General features: G+C 44.1%; 1 pseudogene; it reads right to left on the bottom strand.

Moving 5' to 3' along the window:
• Positions 1 to 8905: 8905 nt before the first annotated feature.
• On the bottom strand, positions 8906 to 9023 carry LOC126424854 (5S ribosomal RNA; annotated as a pseudogene).
• Positions 9024 to 26347: the final 17324 nt, after the last annotated feature.

Raw genomic sequence — 26347 nt, 5'->3', positions numbered from 1 at the left:
AACTATTCCTGGAGTGTTTCGATTCCAAATCAATCATAATGAAAACTCAGAGTATTTCGTTTTACATAATCATGGAGAGAAGTCTTCCGAAGTAAGAGTGATTTCAGGTGTGCCGCAGGGGAGTGTCGTAGGACCGTTGCTATTCACATTATACATAAATGACCTTGTGGATAACATCGGAAGTTCACTGAGGCTTCTTGTGGATGATGCTGTGGTATATCGAGAGGTTGTAACAATGGAAAATTGTGCTGAAATGCAGGAGGATCTGCAGCGAATTGACGCATGGTGCAGGGAATGGCAATTGAATCTCAATGTAGACAAGTGTAATGTGCTGCGAATACGTAGAAAGAAAGATTCCCTATCATTTAGCTACGATATAGCAGGTCAGCAACTGGAAGCAGTTAATTCCATAAATTATCTGGGAGTACGCATTAGGAGTGATTTAAAATGGAATGATCATATAAAGCTGATCGTCGGTAAAGCAGATGCCACACTGAGATTCATTGGAAGAATCCTAAGGAAATGCAATCCGAAAACAAAAAGGAAGTAGGTTACAGTACGCTTGTTCGCCCACTGCTTGAATACTGCTCAGCAGTGTGGGATCATTACTAGGGTTGATAGAAAAGATAGAGAAGATCCAACGGAGAGCAGCGCTCTTCGTTACAGGATCATTTAGTAATCGCGAAAGCGTTACGGAGATGATAGATAAACTCCAGTGGAAGACTCTGCAGGAGAGACGCTCAGTAGCTCGGTCCGGGCTTTTGTTGAAGTTTCGAGAACATACCTTCACCGAGGAGTCGAGCAGTATATTGCTCCCTCCTACGTATATCTCGCGAAGAGACCATGAGGGTAAAATCAGAGAGATTAGAGTCCACACAGAGGCATACCTACAATCCTTCTTTCCACGAACAATACGAGACTGGAATAGAAGGGAGAACCAATAGAGGTACTAAAGGTACCCTCCGCCACACACCGTCAGGTGGCTTGCGGAGTATGGATGTAGATGTAGATCATAGTTGGATAGCAAATTAACATTCAGAACAACGGAAAGTAAATTGTTAACAACAAAACACGAAAGTTTCACGCAGTCGAACGTTACCGCGGCTCAGATGTTCGTCTGACGTAAATATTTTTATAGCATTCCGCAAGTTTCCTGTAAATTCTCCGGTTAATTCTAGGGTATTGTTTCATCAAGTGTTCGCACGAGTGTGTAAATAGCTTCGTAGTCCTTTAATCAAATCAGTTATACAAAAAACTGTACTCTACACCTTAACTCACGAAGACAAAGACTTACTTTAGTTGCTAACACGTATAATTTTCTTTTGCATACAGAAAAACAAACATTGTTTGACGAACAGAGTTATTGCTAGACAGTTATAGACGTCGTACTTTTTGCTATTGCCAGTGTAAATTGTTCATGGGTGCGGAAGGCGTTTCATGAACTATCGCTTCCAACTACGGAAACTCTGAATATCGTATGTATCAACTGTTGTTTTCACAAAAATCGTAAAGCTATAGTCAATAGCTAATGACCCTGTCTCCGCCTTCTGTATTCATGTTATTACAATGTTGTTCTCTGCATAAATTCTTTCCTAGTACTAAGTTCTGCAACATAACTAAAGAATTCACACCAGTAACTTCATCTGTTTGAGGTATTTTCTAAAGAGGATGGTCCCTAACAGTGAAACTTTACTAGAAACTCTGTGCTGTTTGTAGGAGCTAATACACGGGGTGTCCGAAAAGTCTTTCCCTGATTACATAAATTGATAACTCAGGCTAGAAGTAAGATACAAATATGAAACTTGTGTCGAATTGTTTACATCTATCAAAGTTTTTTTTCTGTTTTTGGTTCACAGTACGTAAGTAGTGGATGAGGTGCAGTGCCCAAGAAGCCCCGTTAACCAGTCAGGAGAAGGCACGGTGTGTCCTGTGGTACCATGAGACACGATCACCAACCACAGTGCAGAGACACTTGCAGACAACATTTGGAAGGAATCCACCTGATGTCAAGAGCATTAAAGCCTGGTACGAGAGGTTGAAGAACACAGGATCGGTTGCTGACCTTCCGAGGTCTGGTCGACCAAGAACCTTAGCAAACAGGGTGGAAGCTGTAAGGCAATCTTTTCTGCGAAGTACGAAGAAATTGGTGCACAGGGCCTCACGTGAATTACCGATGCCAAAAAGCTCTCTCCATGACATTTTACACAAACGTTTATTGTTTCGTGCATACAAAGTGCAAATCGTTCAGGCCTTGTTGCCCAATCACAGTACACCTCGATATGACTTTGCGGTTGAAATGCTATCAGGTATTGAGGACGATGATGGTTATCTCAGACGAATTGCCTTTTCCGACGAAGCGACCTTTTTTGTCAGTGGAGTAGTGAATCGCCATAATGTGCGCATTTGGGGTTCACAACCTCCTGGCGAGGTCATGGAGTGCACCAGAGGCAGTCCAAAGGTGAACTATTGGTGCGCGCTATTGCACGATCGAATTATCGCGACATTCTTCTACGCTGAGGCTACCATCACATCTGCAGTGTATCTGGACATGTTGCAACTGTATGCTGTTCTTCAGCTGCTTCAGTATCACCCAGATGTTTTGTTTCAGCAAGACGGTGCACCGCCTCATTGGGGTTTGGACGTCCGTGCCTATCTCGATATGACCTTTCCTGGGCGATGGATTGGTCGTGATGACTAACGGTTTGGCCTCCACGCTCTCCTGACATAGCCCCATTAGACTTCTTTTCATGGGGTTATCCTTGGACGATTTCTACCGAACACGTGTACCAGATCTTGAAACCCTGAGGCAACGGATAAGCACAGTCGTTGAATCGATCCCTCCAGTGATGTTGACTAATGTGCGGACGGAAATTGAATATTGCCTAGATGTGCTACGTGCTACCAAAGGTCCTGATGTGGAAGTTAACTGATGTGTGAAAAAAACTTTGATAGTTTGTAAACATTTAGACACCAGTATCATATTTGTATCTTATTTCTAGCCTGAGTTACCATTAATGTAATCAGGGAAAGACTTTCCGGACACCCTGTATGTCTGTGTAACAGATACCTTTTCACACACCCGTGTTTTCATTTACCTCTTTAAAATGAGTAATAATTAAAATAATAATCTGTCTTAATTGCAAGTATTTATTAAAAACTAAAAATCGCACGTCAGATGGTAATCGGTTTCGATTTTCTCAAACATCATCTTCAGGCCACGTCTTTGAAACGTTAAACATTAATATTCTTTAGAGAGAAACAGGCTTCAAAACTACAAACTTCATCTACACAGTAAAAATTGATAGAGAGACTTAATACTATAAAAAGGTCGTATATCACCCAGTGGTGAGCAGAGGCGACGACGGAACACTGCTAAATGTCACAGGACACCACTGGTAACTACTTAGAAGCGTCAAAACACTGCGCGCTGTAAAGAGGCGGTTCCGGCCCTCGCCTACTGCATGACATCAATTAATACATCTACATCTATACTCCGCGAGCCACCTTACGGTGTGTGGCGGAGGGTACTTATTGTACCACTATCTGATCCCCCCTTCCCTGTTCCATTCACGAATTGTGCGTGGGAAGAACGACTGCTTGTAAGTCTCCGTATTTGCTCTAATTTCTCGGATCTTTTCGTTGTGATCATTACGCGAGATATATGTGGGCGGTAGTAATATGTTACCCATCTCTTCCCGGAATGTGCTCTCTCGTAATTTCGATAATAAACCTCTCCGTATTGCGTAACGCCTCTCTTGAAGTGTCCGCCACTGGAGCTTGTTCAGTATCTCCGTAACGCTCTCGCGCTGACTAAATGTCCCCATGACGAATCGCGCTGCTTTTCGCTGGATCATGTCTATCTCTTCTATTAATCCAACCTGGTAAGGGTCCCATACTGATGAGCAATACTCAAGAATCGGACGAACAAGCGTTTTGTAAGCTACTTCTTTCGTCGATGAGTCACATTTTCTTAGAATTCTTCCTATGAATCTCAACCTGGCGCCTGCTTTTCCCACTATTTGTTTTATGTGATCATTCCACTTCAGATCGCTCCGGATAGTAACTCCTAAGTATTTTACGGTCGTTACCGCTTCCAATGATTTACCACCTATGGCATAATCGTACTGGAATGGATTTCTGCCCCTATGTATGCGCATTATATTACATTTATCTACGTTTAGGGAAAGCTGCCAGCTGTCGCACCATGCATTAATCCTCTGCAGGTCCTCCTGGAGTACGTACGAGTCTTCTGATGTTGCTACTTTCTTGTAGACAACCGTGTCATCTGCAAATAGCCTCACGGAGCTACCGATGTTGTCAACTAAGTCATTTATGTATATTGTAAACAATAAAGGTCCTATCACGCTTCCCTGCGGTACTCCCGAAATTACCTCTACATCTGCAGATTTTGAACCGTTAAGAATGACATGTTGTGTTCTTTCTTCTAGGAAATCCTGAATCCAATCACAAACCTGGTCCGATATTCCGTAAGCTCGTATTTTTTGCACTAAACGTAAGTGCGGAACCGTATCAAATGCCTTCCTGAAGTCCAGGAATACGGCATCAATCTGCTCGCCAGTGTCTACGGCACTGTGAATTTCTTGGGCAAATAGGGCGAGCTGAGTTTCACATGATCTCTGTTTGCGGAATCCATGTTGGTTATGATGAAGGAGATTTGTATTATCTAAGAACGTCATAATACGAGAACACAAAACATGTTCCATTATTCTACAACAGATTGACGTAAGCGAAATAGGCCTATAATTATTCGCATCTGATTTATGACCCTTCTTGAAAATGGGAACGACCTGCGCTTTCTTCCAGTCGCTAGGTACTTTACGTTCTTCCAGCGATCTACGATAAATTGCTGATAGAAAGGGGGCAAGTTCTTTAGCATAATCACTGTAGAATCTTAAGGGTATCTCGTCTGGTCCGGATGCTTTTCCGCTACTAAGTGATAGCAGTTGTTTTTCAATTCCGATATCGTTTATTTCAATATTTTCCATTTTGGCGTCCGTGCGACGGCTGAAGTCAGGGACCGTGTTACGATTTTCCGCAGTGAAACAGTTTCGGAACACTGAATTCAGTATTTCTGCCTTTCTTCGGTCGTCCTCTGTTTCGGTGCCATCGTGGTCAACGAGTGACTGAATAGGGGATTTAGATCCGCTTACCGATTTTACATATGTCCAAAACTTTTTAGGGTTCTTGTTTAGATTGTTTGCCAATGTTTTATGTTCGAATTCGTTGAATGCTTCTCTCATTGCTCTCTTTACGCTCTTTTTCGCTTCGTTCAGCTTTTCCTTATCAGCTATGATTCGACTACTCTTAAACCTATGATGAAGCTTTCTTTGTTTCCGTAGTACCTTTCGTACATGATTGTTATACCACGGTGGATCTTTCCCCTCGCTTTGGACCTTAGTCGGTACGAACTTATCTAAGGCGTACTGGACGATGTTTCTGAATTTTTTCCATTTTTGTTCCACATCCTCTTCCTCAGAAATGAACGTTTGATGGTGGTCACTCAGATATTCTGCGATTTGTGCCCTATCACTCTTGTTAAGCAAATATATTTTCCTTCCTTTCTTGGCATTTCTTATTACACTTGTAGTCATTGATGCAACCACTGACTTATGATCACTGATACCCTCTTCTACATTCACGGAGTCGAAAAGTTCCGGTCTATTTGTTGCTATGAGGTCTAAAACGTTAGCTTCACGAGTTGGTTCTCTAACTATCTGCTCGAAGTAATTCTCGGACAAGGCAGTCAGGATAATGTCACAAGAGTCTCTGTCCCTGGCTCCAGTTCTGATTGTGTGACTATCCCATTCTATACCTGGTAGATTGAAGTCTCCCCCTATTACAATAGTATGATCACGAAACTTCTTCACGACGTTCTGCAGGTTCTCTCTGAGGCGCTCAACTACTACGGTTGCTGATGCAGGTGGTCTATAGAAGCATCCGACTATCATATCTGACCCACCTTTGATACTTAACTTAACCCAGATTATTTCACATTCGCATTCGCTAATAACTTCACTGGATATTATTGAATTCTTTACTGCTATAAATACTCCTCCACCATTGGCGTTTATCCTATCCTTGCGGTATATATTCCATTCTGTGTCTAGGATTTCGTTACTGTTCACTTCCGGTTTTAACCAACTTTCCGTTCCTAGTACTATATGCGCACTATTTCCTTCAATAAGAGATACTAATTCAGGAACCTTGCCCTGGATACTCCTGCAGTTTACCAATATTACGTTAACTTTTCCTGTTTTTGGTCTCTGAGGACGGACGTTCTTTATCAACGATGATAATGTCCTCTCTGGTAAGCCGTCAGGTATTTTTTCGTTTCGCCCAAGGGGGGGTCCCTCTAACCTAAAAAACCCCCGTGTGCACGCCACACGTACTCTGCTACCCTAGTAGCTGCTTCCGGTGTGTAGTGCACGCCTGACCTGTCTAGGGGGGCCCTACAGTTCTCCACCCAATAACGGAGGTCGATGAATTTGCAACCATTATAGTCGCAGAGTCGTCTGAGCCTCTGGTTTAGACCCTCCACACGGCTCCAAACCAGAGGACCGCGATCGACTCTGGGAACTATGCTGCAGATATTAAGCTCAGCTTGCACTCCGCGTGCGATGCTGGTTGTCTTCACCAAATCAGCCAGCCGCCGGAAGGAACCAAGGATGGCCTCAGAACCCAAGCGGCAGGCGTCATTCGTTCCGACATGTGCTACTATCTGCAGCCGGTCACACCCAGTGCGTTCAATAGCTGCCGGAAGGGCCTCCTCCACATTACGGACGAGACCCCCCGGCAAGCACACCGAGTGCACACTGGCATTCTTCCCCGACCTACCCGCTATTTTCCTGAGGGGCTCCATAACCCGCCTAACGTTGGAGCTCCCTATAACTAATAGGCCCGCCCTCTGTGACTGTCGGGACCTTGCCGGAGAATCGGCCACTGGCCCAACAGGCGAGGCATCCTGTGGTGGCTCGGAAACGATGTCATCACCACTAGGAAGCACCCCGTACCTGTTGGAAAGGGGTAAGGCAGCTGCTACGCGGCCAGATCCCACCTTTGCCTTTCGGCCAGGCACGCGCGAGCCCACCACTGTCCGCCATTCACCCTGGAGTGATGGCTGACCGGTAAGATGCTCACTGCCGGAAGACGCAGCGACATCAGGGGTTCCATGTGATTCCAAAGCCACCGAAGTAGGCATAGGTCTCACCACAGTTGCCCCAACGCCACTACGAGCCGACGCCTGCGCCTCGAGCTCGATGAGCCTAACAGACAAAGCCTCCACCTGCCCCCGAAGAGTGGCCAATTCTCCTTGCGTCCGCTCACAACAACCACAGTCCCTACACATGACTATGTTTACCCTACTCTATACGGTGACAAATTCCCAAGATAATCTTCTGATGAGCTACTCTGATAATCAAGAAACACTCACTGAAATACGAGACGCGAAAACTACGCTAGGTTTTCCCAGAAAAACTATTTAAAAGCTAAGCGCAGCAAATAAGTACAAAAACGCTTTATACAAACAGTACTCGCTGCTGCTGGTGCTCTCGCTCTGGCTGTCACAAGACAACTGCTGATTCAAGTGACTAGTGGCTAACGGCCGCGAAACAAACAAAAGACGGTTTTAGGGCGCTTTCTGTTCTAAACGATCAAGAAAACACTAAGAAATCTAACACGAAAACTACGTAAGGTTTTATCAAGAACTGTTAGTTACTATGCAGAGCAGATAAACACAAATAGAATCCCTTCCTTAGTGGAAGGTCGTAAACAAAATGCAAAATAAACGCTTTATACAAACAGTACTCGCTGCTGCTGGTGCTCTCGCTCTGGCTGTCACAAGACATACGGCTTAGCACACGATGGTGACATATGCAAAACATAAAACATCGATATAGATGTAGATAAGAAAACAATATTAAGGATAATATAAAGTAAGCAGGACACAGTAGTAATAATTTTACATTGACAAAAATAATTACGAATCAACGTAAATAATCCTTAATATTGTATTTTTTGTACATCTATATCGATGTTTCATGTTTTACGTACAGTCAGTTCCACAAGAAAGTGTACGCCGTAATTTTAAATGTAATGTTTGCAGTGACATCTCTGGTAGCGATCTCGAATCTGCTATCAGTGCTCTTTTGTACAGTACATAGATAAACAGTGAGAGAATTGAATGTTTTGTATTGTCGACCGCAGTTTAAAATGAGTACAAAATATCTGAAGCGTCACTTGGTTGCATTTATATTTACATACTTACCAAAAATGCGTTCTGTGGTCCGTTTAGAAGCTATTTGGTTCAAATGAGGCAAACTGGGTGCTTCAAAATGATCCGAAACATCCCCGCGGTCTCTGTACACCGTGGAAACAGGACAATGGGGTGTCCACGATGGATTGGCCTGCAGTGTCTCGAGATGCAAATACGACCGAAAATGTTTGGTCGTATATTAAGATGAAGCTTAAACAGCAGCACTTCGTCTTCAGGCCACAAGGGGCCTATCGGGACCATCCGACCGCCGTGTCAACCTCAAATGGTTCAAATGGTTCTGAGCACTATGGGACTTAACACACGAGGTCATCAGTCCCCTAGACCTTAGAACTACTTAAACCTAACTAACCTAAGGACATCACGCACATCCATGCCCGACGAAGGATTCGGACCTGCGACCGTAGCAGTCACGCGGTTCCGGACTGCAGTGCCTAGAACCGCTCGGCCACCGCGGCCGGCTTGTCATCCTCAGTTAAGGATGCGGAGAGGAGGGGCGTGTGGTGTGCACACCGCTCTGTCGGTCGTTATGATGGTTTTCTTTGACCGGAGCCGCTACTATTCGATCAAGGAGTTCCTCAGTTGGCATCAAGAGGCTGAGTGCACTCCGAAAAATGGCAACAGCGCATGGCGGCCCGGATGGTCACCCATCCAAGTGCCGGCCACGCCCGACAGCGCTTAACTTCGGTGATCCAACGGGAACCGGCGCATCCACTGCGGCAAGGCCGTTTCATGAAGCATAAAGGAAAGCCAATATATACTTTGAAGCGGCTGTCACGTCAAATCAGGACGATATGGAGATTGTTACCGAGAGAATATGCAGAAAATTTCGCGAAAAGCGTGGCAAAAAGGTGCCAAGCTATACTCGATAATGGCGGCGATTGGATTAACTGTTAGGTAATTGTACAAGTAGTAATAACATGTATTTTCATGTAGCCGGCCGCGGTGGTCTAGCGGTTCTAGGCGCTCAGTCCGGAGCCGCGCGACGTCTACGGTCGCAGGTTCGAATCCTGCCTCGGGCGTGGATGTGTGTGATGTCCTTACGTTAGTTAGGTTTAAGTAGTTCTAAGTTCTAGGGGACTGATGACCATAGATGTTAAGTCCCATAGTGCTCAGAGCCAGAGCCATTTTCATGTAAACATATATTTACAATAGTGTCTTTGTTTCATACTGATGGTGGCGTACCGCTTCTTGTGGAACTGAATGAATGTTACCGTCGTATGTTTGTATTTTAATTATCTATCAGATCGCTGTCAATTTCCAACATTATTATCAAAAGTTATGAGTGACAATTGTCCTCTATGAAATCTCAGTGATTTAAATAGTAGAGCGTAAAAATCTGTTAAAATTGGTCGGTGGATCATGTGTCACTGCTACGTATGTTACTCAATTTTTTAAACGTAGTTGAATATCTATGATATCAGTAGCCCATCCACAGAAACCGTAACACATTCACTAATACTGGAACGTTACATTTCTACCATATGTGAAAGACGATCACACCGTCAATGTTCCAACAACTTCACATTTAATCCAGCAGTCACTGGTTCATTTCTGTCAGTGCTTATTTTCTGTCGGAGCGCAGGACGTAAGGGACAGCCCTCGTACGCAGTATTATAGGCATCGTATTCTGGTAATATATCCGTAGCCCACTTCAATTTCTCGAAGTCCTTCACGAACCGCACGACTTGGCTGGAAGAAGTAAGCTTAAGCACGCAAACTGCCCTGACACAAAGGCGGAAAACGACCCATCTTATTTTAATTACACAACTGGGCACTAAAATTGCTACACCAAGAAGGAATGCAGTTGATAAACGGGTATTCATTGGACAAATATATTGTACTGGAACAGAGATGCGATTACGTTTCCACGCAATTTGAGTGCGCAGGTCCTGAGAAATCAGTACCCATAACAACCACCTCTGGCCGTAATAACGGCCTTGATACGCCTGGGCATTGAGTCAAACAGAGCTTGGATGGCGTGTACAGGTACAGCTGCCCATGCGGCTTCAACACGATACCACAGTTCATCAAGTGACGAGTCAGTTGCTCGGCCACCATTGACCAGACGTTTCCAGTTGGTGAGAGATCTGGAGAATGTGCTGGCCATGGAAGCAGTCGAACATTTTCTGTAGTATCCAGAAAGGCCCGTACAGGACCTACAATATGCGGTCGCGCGTTATCCAGCTAAAATGTAGGGTTTCGCAGGGATCGAATGAAGGGTAGAGCCACGGTTCGTAACACATCTGAAATGTAACGTCCACTGTTCAAAGTGCCGTCAATGCGAACAAGAGGTGACCGAGATGTGTAACCAATGGCACCCCATACCATCACGCCGTGTGATACGCCAGTATGGCGATGACGAATACACGCTTCCAATGTGCATTCACCGCGATATCGCCAAACACGGATGCGACTATCCTGATGCTGTAAACAGAACCTGGATTCATCCGAAAAAATGACATTTTGCCATTCGTGCACCCAGGTTCGTCGTCGTCGAACTGTTCGTGCAGATAGTAGTTGTCTTGCAAATGTCCTCATCTGTTGACTCAGGGATCGAGACGTGGCTGCACGATCCGTTACAGCCATGCGGGTAAGATGCCTGTCATCTCGACTGCTAGTGATACAAGGCCGTTGGGATCCAGCATGGCGTTCCGTATTACCCTCCTGAACCCACCGATTCCATATTCTGCTAACAGTCATTGGATCTCGGTAAACGCGAGAAGCAATGTCGCGATACGATAAACCGCAATCGCGGTAGGGTACAATCCGACCTTTATCAAAGTCGGAAACGTCATGGTACGCATTTCTACTCCTTACACAAGGCATCACAACAACGTTTCACCAGGCAACGCCGGTCAACTGCTGTTTGTGTATGAGAAATCGGTTGGAAACTTTCCTCATGTCAGCACGTCGTAGGTGTCGCCACCGGCGCCAACCTTGTGTGAATGCTGTGAAAAGCTAATCATTTGCATATCACAGCATCTTCTTCCTGTCGGTTAAATTTCGCGTCTGTAGCACGTCATCTTCGTGGTGTAGCAATTTTAATGGCCAGTAGTGTATGTGTAAGCATAAATATCAATTTCAAAAATGGTTCAAATGGCTCTGAGCACTATGGGACTTAACTCCTGAGGTCATCAGTCCCCTAGAACTTAGAACAACTTAAACCTAACTAACCTAAGGACATCACACACATCCATGCCCGAGGCAGGATTCGAACCTGCGACCATAGCGGTCACGCGTTCCATACTGAAGCGCCTAGAACCGCTCGGCCACAACGGCCGGCCTACTCAGCTAATAAGCGCCTCAGAGCCAGAGGCGGCGCTCCGTGGCTTTAAGAAGTTTAAACTGCAAATGTATTTCCCTCCCTTCCCCTCCTTGGCCGTGGCACGAGGTTCGCAGTATGCCGTTGGAGATAAGGAAGTGCTGATGCTGCTGTCAGCGAGATGTAACGTGCCCAATCGTCTCAGATATAATACGACAATGGAGATAAGGAAGTGCTGATGTTGATCTCTGCACTTTCCTCCCAGACTCGGCAGTGGCCTTCTATTTATAGATACTCAAAACACATCGTTTCGACACTTGACCTGAAATTCATTGATATGTTGAGGCAGCGCGACATCACCACTCGACTGATTACCCTAGAAGACTTTTGTCCTTGGGATACACCGAGAAAGCCTACCATCACATAGACCACAGTTTGTTGAGGCAACTTGTCTTTGGAGAAGCATGAATTTCATTAATTTTATACCTACAGGAAAACTGAATATTACAAAATTATACATTCTTATTTGCTGTTTCAATACCTAGTTCTGTCTGTTTTGATTCATATGGATATATTTGATAAGTTGAGTATATCACCATTGTATCTTGAAGCTTTTATGTTCCTTGCACATAAGACACGAAATAGTTTTACAAGAATTTCTATTGTATTATAGATGGATTTCATGCATTAAGCTGTATTTTTGTCAGAAAATTAATTTGCTTTTTAAATCATAGGCGTCTCATTAATGGAATAAAATGTAATTTGAAATTGATAGCCGGCCGGAGTGGCCGAGCGGTTCTAGGCGCTACAGCCTGGAACCGCGCGACCGCTACGGTCGCAGGTTCGAATCCTGCCTCAGGCATGGATGTGTGTGATGTCCTTAGGTTAGTTAAGTTTAAGTAGTTCTAAGTTCTAGGGGACTGATGACCTTAGAAGTTAAGTCCCATAGTGCTCAGAGCCATTTGAACTATTTTGAAGGCAGAACGAATGTTCAAAGTCAAAAGTGAAATGCCTGCTTGTGTACTTCTTTGATTCCAAGGAAATTGTTCATAAAGAATGGGTGCCTCCTGGGCAAACAGTTAACTAATATTACTACAAAGAAATTTTAGAAAGACTTCGTAAAAGAGTTCTTCTTGTCCGTGCCAACGTTGCTGATAATTGGATTCTACATCACGATAATGCTCCATCCCATACTGCTTTGTCAGTATAGCAATTTTTAACCTCAAAACAAATTTCAGTGCTACCACAACCACCTTATTCACCAGATATCGCTCCGTAAGACTTTTTTCTATTTCTAAGAGTCAAAACGGCGGTCTAGGGACACCATTTTCAAATAACACAAGATGTCCAAAAAGCTGTGACGAGGCTCTTTGTGGATGTTACAGAAGATGAGTTCCAGAAATGTTATCATCAATGGCAGAAGCGCTGGAAAAAGTGTGGGCAAGCAGAAGGGAACTACTTTGAAGGAGACAGCACTAAACTCGTCTAAAATGGTAAGCAACATTTTTTTTTTCACATCAGTCTCATTACTTTAATGTCGCACCTCGTAGAACGCGTTCCATCATTCTACAACAGATTGACGTCAACGATAAATGTCTATAATTGTGCGGATACGTGTTACGGCCTTTCTTAAAAACGGAAATGGCCTGCGCTTTTTTCCAGTAGTTAGGTACCTTTCGTTGCTCAAGCGATCTACGATAAATTGCTGCTAGAAGGGGAGCAAGTTCTTTCGCATAATCTTTATAGAATCTTATAGGTATCTTATCTGGTCCGGAAGCCTTCCCACTACTAAGCGATTGTAGTTACTTTTCAGTTCCGCAATCGGTTATCTCAATATCTGCCGTTTCGACGTTCGTACGACGATTGAAAGGAGGGACAGCGTTACGATCTTCCGCGGTGAAAGAACTTCGGAAGACAGAATTCAGTATTTCGGCCTTCTCTCTGTTATCTTCCGTTGTTGTGCCGGTGTGGTCGCTGAGAGAATGAATAGATGATTTTGACCCACTTACTGATTTTACATACGACCAAAATCTCTTAGGGTTTTTACTCAGGTCGGTTGACAACGTCTTACTTTGAAAACCATTGAAAGCTTCTCTTATTACTCTCATTACGCTCATTTTCGCTCCGTTAAGCGTTTGTTTGTCAGCTAGATTTTTACTTCCCTTGAATCTGAGTTGAAGTGCTCTTTGTTTACGTAGCGCTATTCTAACACGGCTGTTTAAACCATGGTGTATCTTCCCCACCCCTTAATACCTTACTCGCAACATACGTGTCTAGGGAATATTGAACGATACCTTTGAATTTTTTTCCATTTGTTCTCCACATCTTCGTCCTCGTCACCGAATATTTGATGCTGACTGCTGAGACATTCTGAAATTTGTATCCTGTCACCCTTGCTAAGCAAGTACATCTTCCTACCTTTCTTAACATTCCCTGTAGGACCCCTCACTGAGTTTGAACGAGAGGGTTACGAGAAGTTGGATGTTCCTTCTGCGATATTGCAGAAAGAGTTGGCAGGTGTGTAGCCACTGTACGTGATTGCTGGCAGCGGTGGTTACGGGTAGGACAGTCGCAAGTAGTCCGGGCTCCGGACAGCCACGTGATGTTACCAAGAGGGAAGACCATCGTGTCCTGCGTATGGCTCCGTCGCATTGTACTGCATCTGCAGCAGCAATCTGAGCAGCAGTTGGCGCCACAGTTACATAACGAACTGTTACAAATCGGTTACTTCGAGGACAGCTCCGAGCCAGACGCACTGTAGGGCACATCTACATTACTGACCATTAAAATTGCTACACCACGAAGATGACGTGCTACAGACGCGAAATTTAACCGACAGGAAGAAGATGCTGTGATATGCAAATGATTAGCTTTTCAGAGCATTCACACAAGGTTGGCACCGGTGGCGACACCTACGACGTGCTGACATGAGGAAAGTTTCCAACCGATTTCTCATACACAAACAGCAGTTGACCGGCGTTGCCTGGTGAAACGCTGTTGTGATGCCTCGTGTAAGGAGGAGAAATGCGTACCATCACGTTTCCGACTTTGCTAAAGGTCGGGTTGTAGCCTATCGCGATTGCAGTTTATCGTATCGCGACATTGCTGCTTGTGTTGGTCGAGATTCAATGACTGTTAGCAAAATATGGAAACGGTGGGTTCAGGAGGATAATACGGAACGCCGTGCTGGATCCCAACGGCCTTATATCACTAGCAGTCGAGATGACAGGCATCTTATCCGCATGGCTGTAACGGATCGAGCAGCCACGTCTCGATCCCTGAGTCAACAGATGGGGACGTTTGCAAGACAACAACCATCTGCACGAACAGTTCGACGACGTTTACAGCAGCTTGGACTATCAGCTCGGAGATCATGGCTGCGGTTACCCTTGACACTGCATCACAGACAGGAGCGCCTGCGGTGGTGTACTCAATGACGAACCTGGGTGCACGAATGGCAAAACGTCATTTTTTCGGATGAATCCAGGTTCTGTTTACAGCATCATGATGGTCGCATCCGTGTTTGGCGACATCGTGGTGAACGCACATTGGAAGCGTGTATTCATCATCGCCATACTGGCGTATCACCCGGCGTGATGGTATGGGGTGCCATTGGTTACACGTCTCGGTCACCTCTTGTTCGCATTGACGGCACTTTGAACAGTGGACGTTACATTTCAGATGTGTAACGACCCGTGGCTCTACGCTTCATTCGATCCATGCGAAACCCTACATTTTAGCAGGATAATGCACGATCGCATGTTGCAGGTCCTGTACGGACCTTTCTGGATACAGAAAATGTTCGACTGCTGCCCTGTCCAGCGCATTCTCCAGATCTCTCACCAATTGAAAACGTCTGGTCAATGGTCGCCAAGCAACTGGCTCGTCACAATACGTCAGTGACTACTCTTGATGAACTGTGGTGCCGTGTTGAAGTTGCATGGGCAGCTGTACCTGTACACTCCATCCAAACTCTGTTTGACTCAATACCCAGGCGTATCAAGGCCGTTATTACGGCCAGAGGTGGTTGTTCTGGGTACTGATTTTTCACGATCTATGCACCCAAATTGCGTGAAAATGGAATCACATGTCAGTTCTAGTATAATATATTTGTCCAATGAATACCCGTTTATCATCTGCATTTCTTCTTGGTGTAACAATTTTAATGGCCAGTAGTGTACTTCTCTACCTTTCCAATCTCGAATGGCGCGTCTGAAAAAGAAACACCTAAATCTTTCCGTTCGAGCTCTGATTTCTCTTATTTTATTATGATGAATATTTATCCCCACATAGGTGGGTGTCAACAAAATATTTACGCATTCGGTAGAGAAAGTTGGTGATTGAAATTTCGTAAGTAGATCTCGCCGCAAAGAAAACCGCCTTTGTTTCAGTGACTGCCACCCCAACTATCAGTGACACTCTCACCCCTATCGCGCGATAACACGAAACGAGCTGCCCTTCTTTGCACTTTTACGATATCTTCCGTCAATCCTACCTGGTAAGGATCCCATGCCGAACAGCAGCATTCCAGCAGAGGACGGACAAGTGTAATGTAGGCTGTCTCTTTAGTGGGTTTGTCGCATCTTCTAAGTGATCTGCTACATTCCACTGACCCCAAAACACCGCCATTAGTGACTTCAGTGGTGTCAAACGAGGGCTCATTGGAGTGCAAGGAGGTGGTCTGATGAAATCTTGTTCTGCGTTGGTGCCAGTGAGTGGCGTGAGTTGCTTAGGAGACCAGTTGAGGATCTTCACCCAGTCTTTCTGCGTGATAGACACTCAGGACCTGCACCTGGACTTATGGTTTGGGGATATTTTATATGACAGCGGGAGCACTCTGGTAGTTATCTCACGCACCATGACTGCAAATTTGCACTATGTCTCGTGATTTGACCTGTTGTGCTGCCATTCGTGAACAACATTCCATTGAGTGTGAAACGTCCCCTTAGAACAATTATACATGACTGTGTTTAAACTGACACACAATATTTTTTTAGCGCAACGCAATCTGACTTTCAGAAATCCCTACAAAAGAATGGCTCTGACTAACATTAACCTAAACGTTTCACAAATCACTTACCTCACTAAAATCTTGGTTATTCGAACTACTGCAATACAGCGAGCGCCACTACTGCCAGCTAAATAAAAGATTCAAACTACGGAAGGCACTAACTACTGATAGGCATAGTTAGCAAATGAAAGATTTTAATAGAGAACAAACAATGTATTTACCTTAATAGTCATCAAAAGTCATAATATATATAGCAGTTCATGACATCCAGTCTTACAAATTTCAAAACTCCGCCATTTCTCTCCCCACATCCACCACTGCTGGCGGCTCACCTCCAACTGCGCAACGCTACGCGCTGTTAACATCCAGCTGCCCAACACTACAATAGCCAACAACAATGCAAACCAGCCACAGACTGCACACAGCACAGCCAGTGATTTTCATACAGAGCGCTACATGGCGTTACCAATAAAAAAACCTACCCAGCCTACTTACAGGTGTTTCTAACAGGACACGTTAGTCTACATTCCGCTGCTGTAACCCAACATGCTCTTCAGACCGTCGACATGTCGCCTTGGCCTTCTCGATCACCAGATCTGTTTGCAATCGAGCACATATGGGACATCATCGGACGACAACCCCAGCGTCAACATTAATCGTCCATCTATTGACCGACTAGGTGCAACAGGTATGGAACTCCATCTCAGGAGCTGACATCTGGTGTCTGTACAACACACTGGATGCACGTCTGAATGTTTGCGTTCAACATTCTAATGGTCACACCTCTTATTAATGTACGAGCATTTCACATTTGCAGTGGCTTATCTCTCGCTTACATGAGCCTGTGATCCTCCAGCGTTAATCACTCAAATTGTTAGCTAGACAAACGTATACCAGAATTAGTCTGCATTAATTAGTTTTGATGTTGTAGGTATTTTCTCGTCAATGTATTAAATTTGTTGTTGGATATTTTCAATTGGGACTATAATCTGTCGACTAAGAAAATGTTCAGACTTAAATTACTTGCTGCATACAAAAATGTTTTGAAAGTATCCACAATTTTCTGACCATCTTTGCTCACTTCATGGTCAGCCTCTAACAACATTCCTCGTTTACCTTACGTTTTTTTCCTGCCTCACCTTTTACTGTGTTCCTAACAGTTTTTTAAGTTTTTGATGAGGTATGTTATTGATGCTTGAAAATACAGGGTAATAGCAACAAGCTGGAGTGGTCGTCATCCTATTTGGATTTCCTGCGATTGTTCTAAACCGCTTAAGGCAAACGCTGGGATGGTTACTGCTGCTTTCCTTCCCTATCTATCCCGTCCGAGATTGTATCCCCTCCCTCATGACCTCGTCACCACGAGACGTTAAACCATTATCTCCCTTACTACTTTGAAAATACATATATTTCGATTCTATAATGATTTTACTTAGAACTTTGCAATTAAATTTTTAATGTTATTTGTCCATATAATCACCCAAGTTCGTTGTTCATTATTATACACGATTTTGTTGCTAATAATCAATAAAGTGGCTCTCTCACATATTGGGGGAACGTTTTTCGATCTACCCACGACCCTTATTGACTTCAAGAAGTTTCACGAAGTAAATTTCACTTCACGGAGATCCTATAGAAAAGGGAACGTCAATTAAATCCCCTAAGAAATATTACAATTTATTAGTGTGTAATCCCGTGAATTATCATCAGAATCTGACTTCGTTCAGCTAGAGAAAAATTCCTGATCTTGCTGATACTTCCAGAATTAATAAACTCCGAAGACCATATATAAATTCCATGGAGTAAAATACGTAGCTTGTTCTCAAAACTTTTCTTCTGCATCAACATAAATTACAACCAAGTAGATACACAAAACCAGACACTTCAGTCGCTTCGAACTACAATGATAAAACCAATATCTGCTGTAACACCACTTCGATTATATTTCGTACATAATGCATCCAATGCGCAGGCCGGCTGGTGTGGCCGAGCGGTTCTAGGCGCTTCAGTCTGGAACCGCGGGCCGCTACGGTCGCAGGTTCGAATCCTGCCTGGGGCATGGGTGTGTGTGATGTCCTTAGGTTAGTTAGGTTTAAGTAGTTCTAAGTTCTAGGGGACTGATGACCTCAGAAGTTAAGTCCCATAGTGCTCTGAGCCATTTGAACCATTTGCCAATGCGCAGCTTTTCCATAACTATCCTTGAATCTTTATTAAGTTCACTATATTTTAATAATAGCATCTGGCTTGTGATTACACCATTAAAATGACACCAACATGAAAAAGACAGATTACAATCAATTAAGTTTTTCAAACTAATTTCTCTCTGTTTGGGACTCCGTGGTGGTCGATCCAATGCATGTACAGCTTCTGTCACTGATCAAGTCTTTGGGGACCAGTTTTTCGATTCACTGGCCAGTCAAGGCAGCGCAGCTTTTGCAAAGGATATTTCCGTAACATGTTCACTAATACATTAGTATTCACGAATTTTTCCCACACCGGTGGCTCTCCGATGTCTCAGCAGTTGTTCCAGCCATCGTGGGTACTCACCTGTGCGCAAGAGAGTGCCAATAAATCAGGAAGGACGCTGTAGGCGAACCTTCATCGGTGAACCTTTACAGTATTCTGATTCTATTTCTTGCCGGGAATTTAGGAACATTAAATCTGCTCACACGGGTTAATTTTTTACGACAACTTCTTCAAATTAGGCAGCCCTTGTCTGTGTCATGTAATATATTTTTTATTCACCCCAAGTGTATTGTGAAAATATTTACTGCCTGTATTTCACAAATATCTCTTTAAGTCCTCAATTCCATCATATTCTTGGCCGCGACATTTTCTCATATCTAGTCCCTTTCAGTCTATAGATCCAATTAATCGATGTTCGAGTACTAATGGAGACTGATGTTTGACCCAGGTTAAAAAGGTAAATGATTCACATATCTTGGAAGGATTTCCAAAGCCAAGTTCGATTATTTTAACATTGAGTAGTACTTTTCTTGACTGATCGATTTCACTAATTTTGCAAATTTTGTTTCCATTTTAATTATTTAATCATTGGCTACTTTTCTGTTTATTTCTTTTGCGCGTCTCGGACTTCCTATTCTTTTTAGAGCCTGGGGCAGTTCCCCGGTTGCCCCAGACTATCTGCGCACCTTACAGGGAGTCTAAACGCCAAGACGAAGTGCTCCCATGCTAACTACAGTCTACTTTTTTAAAAGCCATGATATTGTATTTCTGAAATATAAGGAGGTGAATGACGGATGTGGACACAGTAGTTATTAAAAAATATATTAGCCTCACGCCAAGGCGTCTGCAAGGGATATGATTTTGATGCTTTGTTTTGTTCTTCATTCTTCCCTTTAAAAAAATTAATGACTGACTGAATGCGTTACTGGAGCAGATATTTTATACGTTATGCGTGTGAGATGAGTCAGTGGTGGTCTATGCGTAAGAAGACTCGGAGAGTAGATGGTAATGCTTCAATGCTTCTTTTTAGTTCGTTTGAACAGTACATGCAGAAGTTTTCCCCTATCAAGTTACATCTCCAACTTTTCGGTAAATAAAGAGCATATTCTTTCTGGATCAAAGAACGAACAAAAATCGTGTAATGAGACTATTCGTGCTTTTTTACACAATAAATTTATGAAGTTTGCACATGCGCTGAACCGTAGCAGGACAGAAAAAGGAAATATCAGGTACGAATAATGAATGTTGTTTTACATTGATTTTATGGCGTTTGAAAAGCCCATTTCCTACACGATTTTGAGAACAGGGCGTTTTATACGCATAGCTCAATTATGCAGCGGAAATCACACGTCTCGAGATGTCAGTTTTTTGCTGATAGTGCATACGGTAGTCACTCGAATAGACAGCGTAACACGTGGCGGTACTACAGTCACGTGCAAGGCAGGGTCATTTTAATTACTCTGGTGACAGGGGTGTCTCCCTTCAAAACGCTATGGAAGTACTCACGGGACTGAAACAGCTAAAGGCTTTTCTTTTGTCAGAAGTTAGAATGCTGTCCACCGGAGATATGCTGCTGAAAAAAAAGTTTGATTTGTTATGGGACATCGCGAAATATTTTCGCTTCAGCCTCTAGATTTTCATGAAGTTCCAGATAGGTTGCTGCGCTGTATGTTGTCTTCCAAATGGCACCCATAAAGGACTTGCGTTCCACGTAGAGAGCTGTCATTGAATTTCTTTTGGTGGAAAACCAGAGCATCGAAGATATTTATAGGCACTTGCAAAATGTCTACGGAGACGTGGCAGTGAAAAAAAGCACGATGAGTTGTTGGGCAATGTCGCGCAAGCCTGTCCGATTTTCCGAGTTGGCCGGTCGCAATGCTGGAACGTGCGGACACTCTCGTTCCAGGTGATGGACGGATCACAGTCAGACACTTTGCTGCTCCACTGGACCTCTCTGTAGGCAGTGCTGACACACCGGCCCACCAGCTGAGGTACTCAAAGGTCTGTGCCCACTGGGTTCCTCGACATCTAACAGAAGACCATACAGAGCAACGAAGGACCATCTGTGCGGAATTGCTTGCGCATTACGAGGGAAGTTGTTGATGCAGCAACACGATCGCTCCTACGTCGACCAGAGGAGTTGTACCATGGGGGCACACAGATCCTCCCAGTAAGTTGGCGTAAGACCGTCGCATTGAACGGAGATTATATTGAAAAATTGGGTTTACGTAGCCAAGCGAGTGGGGAATAAAACACTACTGGCCATTAAAATTGCTACACCAAGAAGAAATGCAGATGATAAACGAGTATTCATTGGACAAATATGTGATACTAGAAATGACATGTGATTACGTTTTCACGCAATTTTGGTGCATAGATCCTGAGAAATCAGTACCCAGAACAACCACCTCTGGCCGTAGTAATGGCCTTGATACGTCTGGGCATTGAGTCAAACACAGCTTGGATGGCGTGTACAGGTACAGCTTCCCATGCAGCATCAACACGATACCACAGTTCATCAAGAGTAGTGACTGGCGTATTGTGACGAGTCAGTTGCTCGGCCACCATTGACCAGACGTTTTCAATTGGTGCGAGATCTGGAAAATGTGGTGGCCAGGGCAGCAGTCGAACATTTTCTGTATCCAGAAAGGCCCGTACAGGACCTGAAATATGCGGTCGTGCATTATCCTGCTGAAATGTAGGGTTTCGCAGGGATCGAATAAAGGATAGAGCCACGGGTCGTAACACATCTGAAACGTAACGCCCACTGTTAAAAGTGCCGTCAATGCGAACAAAAGGTGACCGAGATGTGTAACCAATGGCACCCCATACCATCACGCCGTGTGATACGCCAGTATGGCGATGACGAATACACACTCCAATGTGCGTTCACCGCGATGTCCCCAAACACGGATGCGACTATCATGATGCTGTAAACAGAACCTGGATTCATCCCAAAAAATTACGTTTTGCCATTCGTGCACCCAGGTTCGTCGTTGAGTACATCATCGCAGGCGCTCCTGTCTGTGATGCAGCGTCAAGGGTAACCGCAGCCATGGTCTCCGAGCTGATAGTCCATGCTGCTGCAAACGTCGTCGAACTGTTCATGCAGATGGTTGTTGTCTTGCAAACGTCCCCATCTGTTGACTCAGGGATCGAGACGTGGCTGCACGATCCGCTACAGCCATGCTGATAAGATGCCTGTCATCTCGACTGCTAGTGATACGAGGCCGTTGGGACCTAGCACGGCGTTCCATATTACCCTCCTGAACCCACCGATCCATATTCTGCTAACAGTCATTGGATCTCGACCAACGCGAGCAGCAATGTCGCTATACGATAAACCGCTATAGCGATAGGCTACAATACGACCTTTATCAAAGTCGGAAACGTGATGGTACGCATTTCTCCTCCTTACACGAGGCATCACAACAACGTTTCACCAGGCAACGCCGGTCAACTGCTGTTTTTGTGTATGAGAAATCGGTTGGAAACTTTCCTCATGTCAGCACGTTGTATGTGTCTCCACCGGCGCCAACCTTGTGTGAATGCTCTGAAAAGCTAATCATTTGCATATCACAGCGTCTTCTACATGTCGGTTAAATTTCGCGTCTGTAACACGTCATCTTCTTGGTGTAGCAATTTTACTGGCCATTAGTGTATGACATGCTGGAAACCAGAATAAAACCAGTCCGCTTTTAGAAATAAAGTGTGTTGCATTGCTTATTGGACGCCCCTCGTATATTTATTTTATAGCGATCTAAAGTGACAAGAAATCAGATATTTACATACGCCAAAAGATTTGTCCATTCCGCACCTACAAACTGTAAAATTCTTTATTTTCTTCAGCAGGGGTAGTAATATAACAAAACTGCTGATATCAAAGAAGAGAAGTAGCAACTGTTAGTAGAAATTTTTGAACGACATGCATCAGGCAGCTTATATCAATTACACGTTTACCTAACTTCGTTCAAACCTTGGTAGAACATTACTTTTCTCTCCTCTATTGCCAACATTCATGTTGAAGCTGACGGCGTGAGGTCTGACAACATTGCTCTGGTTGTAGAATTCTAATAGGAAAGAAGATGTGTAAAACGACTAGTAGAGTAGTATTCAAGATTTTATTCGAATTTTAAGAGGGCTTTTCCTAATGCCAATTGGAGACATCCGAATTTTTTGTGGCAAGGTCTTACAGGACCAAACTGCTGTGGTCATCGGTCCATGGAGACATCCGAAATTAAATAATTGTAAATCTGTAATTTCAGTCTACTGTCGAACTTGCTTACACAGCGATAACCCAGTCCCTTATTGACTTAGAGACGCTGTGTAAACCACTGAAAACCAACTGGAGACTCTACAATTACTACTGGTCCGAAGATGTTCTGTACTTCAACGAAATCCACTATCATTGTGAAAAATGTGCAATAGTAAATTTGTAATAAAAGACGTTATGATAAGGCTTACTTCGTTATGATAAGGCTTACTTCTCGTATTTCTCGTTTCTCATGTTTTGACTAGTCTGAAGTTTAGTACACTGGTATCGTATTATGACCTGTCGCCTGCTAACAGTATGAACGGCAACCCGGCAGACCCCTAGTCGTTGCGGGATTGCAGCTATCGGAAGGGGCGGCTCTGTTTTTCGACGTGCTCCGAAAGAAGGAGGTCAGTGGTTGCGTATTGTGACGTGTCATAAAATAACAGGAAGTTAAATAAGGTGTATTGAAGGATTTTAGATTGCATTTTTTTAAGGTGTAGAGGCAGTTTGCAGTTTTTACAATGGAAGCGATAATCCAAGGTATGGGGTGAGGCATGTGCATCTACATGACTACTCTGCAGTCCACAATTAAGTGTTTGGCACAGGGTTCATAGAACTACTTTCAGACTTTTTCTGGATCATTCCACTCTCAAACAGCACCTGACAAAAATGAACGCCTAAATGTCTTCGACCGATCTGTGATTTCATCATTTTATTACGGCGTTCGTTTCTCTTTATGTAGCTGGGAATTTCGCGTTCGGAGAAGAAAGTTGGCAATTGAAATTTCGTGAAAAGATCTCCTGCAATGTGGCTCCGTAAACTGTACCAAGATGATGTTATGTTTCGGGTGGAGACCTGATATGAATACCATCGCGTATCATATCTGTGATCCTCTCTCTCCTATTTCGCGATAATACAGACTGAACTGTCCTTTTTCGATGCCTTCAATCAGTCCTACCTGGTAAGCATCTCATATCATGCAGCAATAACCCAAGAGAGGACGGGCAAGTGTAGTTTAGGCACTCTCTTTAACAGATTTGTTGCATCATCTAAGTGTTCTGCAAAAATAGCACTCTTTGGTTCGCCTTCCCAACTACATTTTGTATATAGAAGTTCAAACTTAGGCTGTTCATAATTGGAGTCCCTAGGTATTGACAAACTTTAAATTTGCATGATTTACCCCTGTAAATTAATTTTAACGGATTTGTTTTTTTAGTGCTCTTTTTTGTTTAGCGCCAACTGTCACTTTTCGCACAGTACAGATGCCTTTTAAATCATTTTGCTATTCTTTTTGGTCTTCAGGTGACTTCACAAGGCGGTAGATGACAGCATCAGCAAATAATCTAAGAGGGTTGTTCCTAAATCATTTACACTATGTGATCAAAAGCATCCAGACACCCCCAAAAACATACGTTTTTCATATTAGGTGCAATGTGCTGCCATCTGTTGCCAGGTACTCCATATCAGCGACCTCAGTAGTCATTAGACGTCGTGAGAGTGCAGACTGGGGCACTCCGCGGAACTGGCGGACTTCAAATGTGGTCAGATGATTGGGTGTCACTTGTGTCATAACTGTACGCGAGATTTCTACACTCCTAAACATCCCTAGCTCCACTGTTTCCGAAGTGATAGTGAAGTGGAAACGTGAAGGGACACGTACAGCACAAAAGCCTACGGGCCGACCTCTTCTGTTGACTGACAGAGACCGCTGACAGTTGAAGAGGATCTTAGTGTGTAATAGGCAGACATCTATCCAGACCATGACACAGGAATTGCGAACTGCATCAACATCTACTGCAAGTACTATGACAGTTAGGCAGGAGGTGAGAAAACTTGGATCTCATGGTCGAGCGGCCGCTCATAAGCCACACATCACGCCGGTAAGTGCCAAACGACGCCTCGCTTGGTCTAAGGAGCGTAAACATTGGACGATTGAACAGTGGAAAAACGTTGTGTGGGGTGACGAATCACGGTACACAATGTGGCGATCCGATGGCAGGGTGTGGGCATGGCGAATGCCCGGTGAACGTCATCTGCCAGCGTGTGTAGTGCCAACAGTAAAATTCGGAGGCGGTGGTGTTGTGGTGTGGTCGTATTTTTCATGGAGGGGGCTTGCACCCCTTGTTGTTTTGCGTGGCACTATCACAGCACAGGCCTACATTGATATTTTAAGCACCTTGGTTCCCACTGCTGAAGAGCAATTCGGGGATGGCGATTGCATCTTTCAACACGATATGGTACCTGTTCATAATGCACGGCCTGTGGCGGAACGATTACACGACAATAACATCCCTTTAATGGACTGGCCTGCACCGAATCCTGACCTGAATCCTATAGAACACCTTTGGGATGTTTTGGAACGCCGAGTTCGTGCCAGGTCTCACCGACTGACATCGATACCTCTCCTCAGTGCGGCACTCTGTAAAGAATGGGCTCTCATTCCCCAAGAAACCTTCCAGCACCTGATTGAACGTATGTCTGCGAGAGTGGAAGCTGTCATCAAGGCTAAGGGTGGGCCAACACCATACTGAATTCTAGCATTACCGATGGAGGGCGCCACGAACTTGTAAGTCATTTTCAGCCAGGCGTCCGAATACTTTTGATCACATAGTGTACATAGATTAGGAGCAACAGAGGGCCTGTAATACTTCTTTTGTAACCCCAGATATCGCTTCTGTTTTACAAGATTACTTCCCATCGCTTATTACGAACTGTGACCTTTCTGACAGGAAATTCATGAACCCAGTCGGAAACAGAGACGATATTCTAGTGAAAAATCTCTGAATTCGTGTCATTCTGTTCAGTGATGAGTGCACTCAAAGCGAATACTTTTTGAAATAAACGGGAGGATTAAAATCATGATAACAGACTCTTCCAGTACGTCCAACAATTGGTAGCGCCCAAGTTAGAAAGACGGGCCACTATGCATTGAAGGTGGTTGTAGTAAGATATTTTGCAGTGGAACGAAGTCTGAGAGCAGTCAGGAGATTTATTTCATTTATTTCATTAACAGTACAGAGTAACCCACCGCCTTGAAATGTAAGGTGGGTCGGATGCGTC

The sequence above is a fragment of the Schistocerca serialis genome, chromosome 1, assembly GCF_023864345.2.
Source record: "Schistocerca serialis cubense isolate TAMUIC-IGC-003099 chromosome 1, iqSchSeri2.2, whole genome shotgun sequence".
NCBI classification, from domain to species: domain Eukaryota; kingdom Metazoa; phylum Arthropoda; class Insecta; order Orthoptera; family Acrididae; genus Schistocerca; species Schistocerca serialis.
Note: the sequence above shows the minus strand (reverse complement) of the source record. Positions and strands in the feature narration are given on the sequence as shown.